We start from the raw sequence: 10,692 nt of genomic DNA on the forward strand, positions 1-10,692 counted from the left end.
AGTACCCACTGATTTGCAGTGTTCTCTCCAGAGCCTGGGTGATGCTGGGTTTGCTGGGTGTGCCTGGATGCTGCTGGGTGCCTGTAGTATCCTCTTCAATGCCTGGGTGCCTGGGACCCATAACCTATTGTGCAGAGTATTGAAATCATGGGCTGGAAGCTTATTGTTTCAGCAATTAGCTTTACTTTCATGGAGAAATATATTACATGCCTTTTATCATCATGGAGACAGACAGAAAGAGAACAACAAACAAGTGCACACTTAGATACAGAGGGTATCAAAGAATACATGAACTATACACTATAATAATACAGCACCACCTGCTGGCATAGATAGGTATAATATGTGTATATGTATGTGTGTATATATATATATATATATATATATATATATATATATATATATATATATATATATATATATATACATATACACATATTATACCTATCTATGCCAGCAGGTGGTGCTGTATTATTATAGTGTATAGTTCATGTATTCTTTGATACCCTCTGTATCTAAGTGTGCACTTGTTTGTTGTTCTCTTTCTGTCTGTCTCCATGATGATAAAAGGCATGTAATATATTAGGATTGCTGCTTTAAAGCGTGAACATTTATTGATAAAAAGTTATATCATATCAGGCATTTTTCAGGTGACGTTTCGGGCTAACAATGATATCGCCCTTCTTCACGACTACATATATACAGTGGGGCAAAAAAGTATTTAGTCAGCCACCAATTGTGCAAGTTCTCCCACTTAAAAAGATGAGAGAGGCCTGTAACTGTCATCATAGGTATACCTCAACTATGAGAGACAAAATGTGGAAACAAATCCAGACAATCACACTCTGATTTTTTAAAGAATTTATTTGCAAATTATGGTGGAAAATAAGTATTTGGTCACCTACAAACAAGCAAGATTTCTGGCTCTCACAGACCTGTATCTTCTTCTTTAAGAGGCTCTTCTGTCCACCACTCATTACCTGTATTAATGGCACCTGTTTGAACTTGTTATCAGTATGAAAGACACTTGTCCACAACCTCAAACAGTCACACTCCAAACTCCACTATGGTGAAGACCAAAGAGCTGTCGAAGGACACCAGAAACAAAATTGTAGACCTGCACCAGGCTGGGAAGACTGAATCTGCTTTAGGCAAGCAGCTTGGTGTGAAGAAATCAACTGTGGGAGCAGTAATTAGAAAATGGAAGACATACAATATAATCTCCCTCGATCTGGGGCTCCACGCAAGATCTCACCCCGTGGGGTCAAAATGATCACAAGTACGGTGAGCAAAAATCCCAGAACCACAGGTGGGGACCTAGTGAATGACCTGCAGAGAGCTGGGACCAACGTAACAAAGGCTACCATCAGTAACACACTACTCCGCAAGGGACTCAGATCCTGCAGTGCCAGACGTGTCCCCCTGCTTAAGCCAGTACATGTCCGGGCCCGTCTGAGGTTTGCTAGAGAGCGTTTGGATGATCCAGAAGAGGATTGGAAGAATGTCATATGGTCAGATGAAACCAAAGTAGAACTGTTTGGTAGAAACACAACTCGCCGTGTTTGGAGGAGAGAGAATGCTGAGTTGCAACCAAAGAACACCATACCTACTGTGAAGCATGGGGGTGGCAACATCATGCTTTGGGACTGTTTCTCTGCAAAGGGAACAGGGCGACTGATCCGTGTACATGAAAGAATGAATGGGGCCATGTATCGTGAGATTTTGAGTGCAAACCTCCTCACATCAGTAAGGGCATTGATGATGAAACGTGGCTGGGCATTTCAGGGTCCTGGAGTGGCCTAGCCAGTCTCCAGATCTCAACCCCATAGAAAACCATTGGAGGGAGTTGAAAGTCCGTGTTGCCCAGCGACAGCCCCAAACATCACTGCTCTAGAGGAGATCTGCATGGAGGAATGGGCCAACATACCAGCAACAGTGTGTGACAACCTTGTGAAGACTTACAGAAAACGTTTGACCTCTGTCATTGCCAACAAAGGATATATAACAAAGTATTGAGATGAACGTTTGATATTGACCAAATACTTATTTTCCACCATAATTTGCAAATAAATTCTTTAAAAAAATCAGACAATGTGATTGTCTGGATTTGTTTCCACATTTTGTCTCTCATAGTTGAAGTATACCTATGATGACAATTACAGGCCTCTCTCATCTTTTTAAGTGGGAGAACTTGCACAATTGGTGGCTGACTAAATATTTTTTTGCCCCACGGTATATAGTCCTTTTATAAGCAACTTTGCTGTTGTACTTTTCCAACAGTTCTAAGGTCAGTATTTCATAATGTGCTAGCATGTGATGCATACTAGCACATTATGCCATTGTCTTACAGGTTTTTTTTTTTTTTATTCTTCAGCAGTTTACAACTGCTTTCATTTTCATACTGATTCAATAATTCCTACTGTAATAGATTTATCTTTCTAAAACGTGGTCACATTAATGTAGGTGAAGATACTAGACACCAAACACAACCATATTACAAGGTCCAGAAGACTAGTAAGACACATTATACTTTCTAAGACAACTATACATCAGAACTATATCATGTTGGGCCTCTAACATCTAATTTTCATCCTAATATGCTGGTTGCATATATTTGGTGCATTGCACTCTGTAAAAAAAAAAATAATCCCAAGATAGCTGGCATTGCGGATTTTTCTGGGCATAAAGCACGCCTACAACATACTCCTCAGACCATTTGATTGGATGGGGTACCTCTGCATCACGCACAAAGATAGCTGCAGGAGCAGGTGGGAGCTGTTTTTTTTTGTAACTAATAAGGATTCCTGAGAGTCACTTAGCAATGACCCTTGCAATATCAGAGTGGACTTCTTCAAGTGATCCAAATGCTGCACTATAGCAATGACCTGGTGGCCTCCACTTAAATAGATACTAAACAAGGAAGTGTTAATTGTCATCATCCATTCACATAAATCATACATAGCATGCCACTGCATTTTCTTTTTTTTAAGTACTATAGGTACCTTATTTCTGCAGCACTATTGTGTGGTCACATGATTTTTTGATGTTCTTTGGCATCAGCAGGGAAAGATCCCTGGGAGACCCTTATTTCTAAAAAAAAAATAAAAAAAGATCTCAGTGAGAAGGTAATTTAAATAATTCACATGGTTTATATAGAGTAAAATGATAAATATACACATATTACCAAAAGCATTGGGACACCTGCCTTTACATGTACATGAAGTTTAATGGCATCCCAGCTTTAGTCCGTAGGGTTCAATATTGAGTTGGCCCACCCTTTGCAACTATAACAGCTTCAACTCTTCAGTGAAGGCTGTTTACAAGGCTTAGGAATGTGTCTTTGGGAATGTTTGACCAATCTTCCAGAAGTGCATTTGTGAGGTCAGGCACTGATTTGGACAAGAAGGCCTGGCTCGCAGTCTCCGCTCTACTTCATCCCAAAGGTGTTCTAAGGACCTGGTGCACAGTCATGTTTGAACAAGAAGGGGCTATCCCCAAACTGTTCCCACAAAGTTGGAAACATGAAATTGTCCAAAATGTCTTGGTATGCTGATGCCTTTCCCTTCATTGGAACTAAGGGGCCAAGCCCAACCCCTGAAAAACCACCCCACACCATAATCCCCCTCCACCAAATGATTTGGACCAGTGCACAAAGCAAGGTTCATAAAGACATGGATGAGTCAGTTTGGGGTGGAGGAACTTGACTAGGCTGCACAAAGTCCTGACCTCGACCCGATAAAACACCTTTGGTGTGAATTAGAGCAGAGACCGAGAGCCAGGCCTTCTTTTTCACATCAGTGCCTGACCTCACAAATGCACTTCTGGAAGAATGGTCAAACATTCCAATAGACACACTCCTAAACTTTGTGGACAGCCTTCCCAAAGAGTTGAAGCTGTTATAGCTGCAAAGGGTGGGCCAACTCAATATTGAACCCTACAGACTAAGGCTTGAATGCCATTGAAGTTCATGTGCGTGTAAAGGCAGGTGTCCCAATATTACCAAAAGGTAATATAGTGTATGTAAATATATGTAACAAAGTTCATAGCTTTTATCAAGTCAGTGCAGTCAGCTCCCATTACTTTATTCTCACACTTTCAATTTATTAGCTGTTATTTCATTACTATCAGATAGAGTACATGCATACACTTATACATCGGCAGCACTGGTCTGAATTGTGCAGAATTGCACAAGGTAGTCCAAACACAAGAACAAGGCAATTTGCCTTATGCCCTATGGTTTCTGTTTACACCAAAGCAATGCAACGTGTCGCATCATGTTGAAGTGCACAGTAATACTATCAAGTAAGATTAAAAATGGGTATAAAAAGCACACAGCAACGCATGTATAAAATACATTTCAGCACTGCGCAATTTAACTATTGTACACTTTGATGTGAATAAGCCCCAATTCATGAACATTTTGCTTTTGCCTGTGTATAACAAAAGTACAGTCTGTGATTTGTACTGTGGTATGGGGAACATCCTTTTCTACTAGCATATTTGTTTTATCTCTCCTGGGGTCTAGCACTGTGGTTTCCCTGTCTGTTTCATCTATGTTTCCTGTGCTTGACATGTTCTATTTGAAAATAAAAATAAGCAGTAACATTATAACATTCTGTTGTAGATAAAATACCCTTTCTGTGTAGGTTGTCTTCAAGTTGCATCTATCTGTTTTATTCATTTCTTTTTTTTACATGGTTTGTTTGGAACAGTGTTATCAATATAAATGTGATGTCAAGTCTTCTATCTATTCCAGGAAAACTCCCTATGGGGTTTCTGAAAGACTTGTGAACCAGATTCCTAAAGTTTATATGGGCTGGAAAACCTTTGACTATAGAGGTCAGTACTATCTCTCCCTCACAGTGTGATACGAAACCCTGGATCAAACTGTAACAAGTACTTATTGATTCCCTTTTAGCAGGGCTCCCTTGGTTTCCTGCCCGGTCAGTCCCAAAGTCCTTCAAACAACATCCACTCATAGGGGCCACATTACAGATGTTGTTATTTCCCCTCTAATAATCGCCCCATGACGAATCTGGAACTGGAGAACAAATTTCTGAATACCTCCTCTCTCTACTGGTAGGATATGAAATGGTGAGAAAGCTATCCTCATTTGAACAAAACTGCATTGACAAATACCAGTAAGGCATACCCTGTCACTGCATTATTGATTGTTAAAAATGTGGATTCCGCGTTGAGAGGTGGACCTAAAAACGACTTTCTTTCAACCTCTAAAAGATAAGACAATTATTTTTGCACATTAAGTTTATATAGCATGTAAGTACCAAGAAAGAAGTTATAAATTCCTAACTAGATGGTACAGGTCCCCTGTGGTCCATCATCACATGTTCCCATAGACTTCTAATAAATGGTGACGATGCTTTGAGTCAGAAGGTATCTTTTTTGCATATCTTATGGGACTGCCCAAAAGTCAGGGACATTTAGAACACTGTTGAACAAACAATTAAAACTATTACAAGTGTGTCTCTTGAAAGAAATCCTGTAGCGCATTTATTACATGATACCCCTTATCTACCATTAAATAAAAAAACACTCCCTGCTGAAACTTTCCTTAATGCGGCCAAACCCTCAATTCTGTCAGCATTAAAACGATCATCGCCTCCTACCAAAATGCACTGACTTGCCAGACTTGCAGAAATCCAACAAATGGAAAATCGTACTATGGCTATGAAAGATCAGGAGAAGTACTGGCAGATTTAGACTCCGTATTTTTTCTTTAACCACTTCAATACCAGGCACTTATACACCTTCCTGCCCATGCCAATTTTCAGCTTTCAGCGCTGTCGCAATTTGAATGACAATTGCGCGGTCATGCTACACTGTACCCAAACTAATTTTTTATCATTTTGTTCCCACAAATAGAGCTTTCTTTTGGTGATATCTCTGCGATTTTTATTTTTTGTGCAACAAATTAAAAAAAAAAAATGAAAATTTTGAAAAAAAATAGGTTTTTCTTTGTTTCTGTTAAATTTTTTTGTAAATAAGTACGTTTTCTTCTTCAATGACGGGCACTGATATGGCGGCACCGATGGGCACCAATGATGGGCACTGATAGGTGGCACTGATGGGCACTGATGGGCACTGATAGGTGGCACTGGTATGCGGCACTGATGGGCACTCATAGGTGGCACTGATGGGCACTCATAGGCAGCACTTATGGGTACTTATAGGTGGCATGGATGGGCACTGATGGTCACTGATAGGTGGGCACGGATGGGCACTGATAGGTGGCACTGATGTACACTAATGGGCGGCACTGATGACACTGATGTGTGGCATTGCTGGGCATCACTGATTTTCTTTGTTCCATAATGGTGCCAGTCAGTGTCCATTTGTGGGCACTGATTGGCATATACTGGGCATATGTTGGCACATGTGGATGGCCATGGGGGACGTACCTGGTTATCCACATGTTAGGGGCTTCCCTGGTGGTCCTGGCGGCTTCCCTAGTGGTCCAGTGTCAGCAGCCGAGGGGGGCTGCGCTGATAAACAATCAGCGCAGACCCCCCCTGTCAGGAGAGCCGCTGATCGGTTCTCCTCTACTCGCGTCTGTCAGACAAGAGTTAGGAAAAGCTGATCAACAGCTCTTCCTGTTTACATCATGATCAGCCGTGATTGAACAGGCTTGGTTGGAGGCTCTTTACCAAGATCGGTGTAGCGGTGTGTCAGACTGACACACTGCACCACCGATCGCTGAGCAGCAGCTGTTATCTTGCTGGACGTCATATGACACCCAGTCAGGATAACTGAACCACCACCCGGCCGTCATTCTGCTATAGGCCAGGTGGGAAGTGGTTAAAGATCAGACATCTTTAGCTTCCCAACAGTGGGTTGGGCTGTATCTTCTTCCTTCACAATTCAAAATTGTGAGTTGATGAAGCAGAGGGGGTAGACAACCCGCTCTCCCTCCCCAATATCCTTCTTAACGTCTCCTCTCCCCCCAACTCCCTTGTCACTATTTTTTTCCTTTTTTTTTCTTTTTTCCCCTGGTTTGGAAGCATCAACAATAAAAACTAAAAAATGTAGCCAAGAAACTGTAGTCACTAGTCTGGTGTTAGTGACAGAAACTACCTTGACATGAGATTCATGTTACTGGAATACATACAGTGCCTTGAACAATTATTCATACCCCTTGAAATTTTCCAAATTTTGTCATGGCACAACCAAAAATGTAAATGTATTTTATTGGGATTTTATGTGATAGCGGCACATAATTGTGAAATGGGAGGAAAATGATAAATGGATTTCAATTTTTTTTTTACAAATAATTATCTGAAAAGTGTGGCGTTCATTTGTATTCAGGCCCCTTTACTCTGATACCCCTATCTAAAATCTAGTGGAACCTTTTGCGTTCAGAAGTCACCTAATTAGTAAATAGAGTCCACCTGTGTGTAATCTAATCTCAGTATAAATACAGCTGGTCTGTGAAGCCCTCAGAGGTTTGTTAGAGAGCCTTAGTGAACAAACAGCATTATGAAGGCCAAGGGACAAACCAGACAGGTCAGGGATAAAGTTGTGGAGAAGTTTAAAGAAGGGCTAGGTTCTATAAAAATATCCCAAGCTTTGAACATCTCACGGAGCACTGTTCAATCCATTATCCGAAAATGGAAAGAGTATGACACAACTGCAAACCTACCAAGACATGGCTGTCCACCTAAAACTGACAAGCCAGGCAAGGAGAGCATTAACCAGAGAAGCAGCCAAGAGGCCCATGGTAACTCTGGAGGAGCTGCAGAGATCCACAGCTCAGGAGGGAGAACCTGTCCACAGGACAACTATTAGTCGTGCACCCCACAAATCTGGCCTTTACGGAAGAGTGGCAAGAATAAAGCCGTTGTTAAAAGAAATCCATAATGCCCTGTACACAGGACCGGTTTTGCCGTCAGAATAAACTCTGAAGGTTTTTCCGACGGAATTCCGCTCAAGCTGTCTTGCATACACACGGTCACACCAAATTCTGACCGTCCAGAACGCGGTGACATACAACACGTACGACGGGACTATAAAACGGAAATTCAATAGCCAGTAGCCAATAGCTTCCGTCTTGTACTTGCTTCAGAGCATGTGTCGTTTTTGGTGCGTCGGAACAGCATACAGACGAACGGTTTTTCCGATAGTAATTTGTTCCGTCTGAAAAATATAGAACATTTTCTCTATCTAAGTCTGTCTGAATTTTTGACAGAAAAAGTCCGATGGGGCATACACGCGGTCGGAATATACAATGAAAAGCTCCCATCGGACTCTTTCTGTTGGAAATTCCACTTGTGTGTACGCGGCACAAGAAGTCCCATTTTCAGTTTGCGAGAAGCCATGTGGGGGACACAGCAAACACGTGGAAGAAGGTGCTCTGGTAAGCTAAAAGCAAAATGCTATGTGTGGCGGAAAACACTGCACATCACCCTGAACACACCATCCCCACTGTGAAACATGGTGGTGGCAGCATCATGTTATGGGGAACTTTTTCTTCAGCAGGGACAGGGAAACTGGTCAGAGTTGATGGGAAGATGGATGGAGCCAAATACAGGGCAATCTTAGAAGAAAACCTGTTATGCCGCGTGCATACAACCGGACTTTCCGGCAGAAAAGGTCTGACGGAACGAATCCGTCGGACATTCTGATCGTGTGTGGGCTTCATCGGACCTTTTCTGTTGAAAAATCTGATGGACCTTAGAAATAGAGCATGTTTCAAATCTTTCCGACGGACTCGATTCCAATCGAAAAAAACGTTCGACTGTATGCCAGTCCAACGGACTGAAAACAACGCAAGGGCAGCTATTGGCTACTGGCTATTGAACTTCCTTTTCTAGTCTGGTCCTACGTCATCACATTTGAAACAATCGGACTTTGGTGGGATCGTGTGTAGACAAGCCCGTTTCGTCTAAACTCCGTCGGAACTCCGTTGAAAAGTCCTTCGGAGTTCAATCTGACGAGAAGTCCGGTTGTGTGTACGCAGCATTAGAGTCTGCAAAAGACTTGATACAGGGGCGGAGGTTCACCTTCCAGCAGGACAACAAATAAATTTACATTTTTGCTTGTAATATGAAAAATTGTGGAAAAAATTTCCAGGGGTATGAATACATTTTCAAGACACTGTACCTTATGCATTGCCAGCCTCAATAGCTTGATTGATGCTAGTGTACCACACACATCTGCTTGTTGCAATAGGTACTTCATGATAATCTGTAAGTCTACTATTTTTGTACTGCTGCTGTACCTAAATAAAGAATTTATAAACCTTTAAATTATACCGATAAGAGCATTGTAGACTGTTATAAAAGCCAACTTTTAACTATTTATTTTACTGTGTAATTCCCTCGCTTTTCTCTATTACACATTTGCAAAGAATGTTCATGTTTTCTGACCTGCAAAAAGTTTATTATTTCTCCTCCACTCCCCCCTCTGTCTTCTTCATTTTTTGTCAGTGTGGTACCTTCATCCGCTTGCAGCCCCCTGGGACATTCATGTCACACATCTTAGCAGGCTGCCAGATGGTAAATACTAAAATATTGCAGGATTTCATGCCACCTATCATCTCATGATATTGGGCACTTTTTGACCTGCAGCCTTCTGAAATGTGTGCTGTGACTATCCGCGGATGCTGCATGAAATTAATCATGCCTAGGCAAGAAGTGCGAGGGAAGCATACATTTCTTTATTCTCTATTACAAGTCTTCAAATGTTTAATAGAGAAGATGGAGGAAGGGAATGTCTAGAATTACAATGGACACTGAAAAGTCCCCTTTAAAGTAGTTCCTAAACATCCTTTTGGTACAATGTGAACAAAATTATACAGAAGGTGGTGGATGTGTCCCTCCCGCTAGATCCCTTAAATTGCCTGCTGGGCCTTCCTATTCCAGGCGTACCCAAAAAAACCAACCGGCTAATGTCTTACATTTTGATAGCTGCAAAAAGGCTTATTCCATTATGCTAGCTGTCCAGCACACCTCCTCCATGGTCTAGATTTCTGCAACTAGTGGCTGAGATCCAGAGGATGGAGTTCCTAACGTCTTCTGTACATGACTCCATTCCCCAATTTACTAAAGTGTGGGAACCTTGGGATCTATCAGAATATGGGACTGATATGCCAACCACCGCCTCCTAATTTTATATTAACATAACGGTGTCTCTGTTCATTCTCCCTCCCCCTCTCCCCCTTAATATGGCAATTGATGCTTTAATGGTCTTCTAATGGTTATTTTTTTACCCTCCCAAAAACCTCTGCCCTTCTTATATTGACTGTACTCTAGTTTTGGACTCTAATATATACCTATGAGCAGGGCAGGACTTAGGGTGGTGGGGGCCCCTGGGCTTAAGTCACTTTTTCGGGCCCTACCCTTCTATACATATGCACAGCTCTATAAAACAGAAATAGAAAAGGACAAGGTGTGCCAGACTCAGTACAGTACTAAACAACTTCTGTTTAACCACTTAAGGACCGCCTCACGCCGATGTACATCGGCAAGGTGGCGCGGGCAGGCAGAATCACGTACATGTACGTGATCTGCCTCCCGCGGGTGGGGTGCCCGAGGTGGTCCGCTTTTGTCCAGCGGCGATCGGAGGTGAGGGGGAGACCATCCATTCGTGGCCCCCCCCCTCGCGATCGCCTCCGGCCAATCAGATCATTCCTCTGCTGCTGTATGCTAAACAGCAGCAAAGGAAATTATGTCATCT

Source organism: Aquarana catesbeiana, linkage group LG01, assembly GCF_042186555.1.
Source record: "Aquarana catesbeiana isolate 2022-GZ linkage group LG01, ASM4218655v1, whole genome shotgun sequence".
Lineage (NCBI taxonomy): Eukaryota > Metazoa > Chordata > Amphibia > Anura > Ranidae > Aquarana > Aquarana catesbeiana.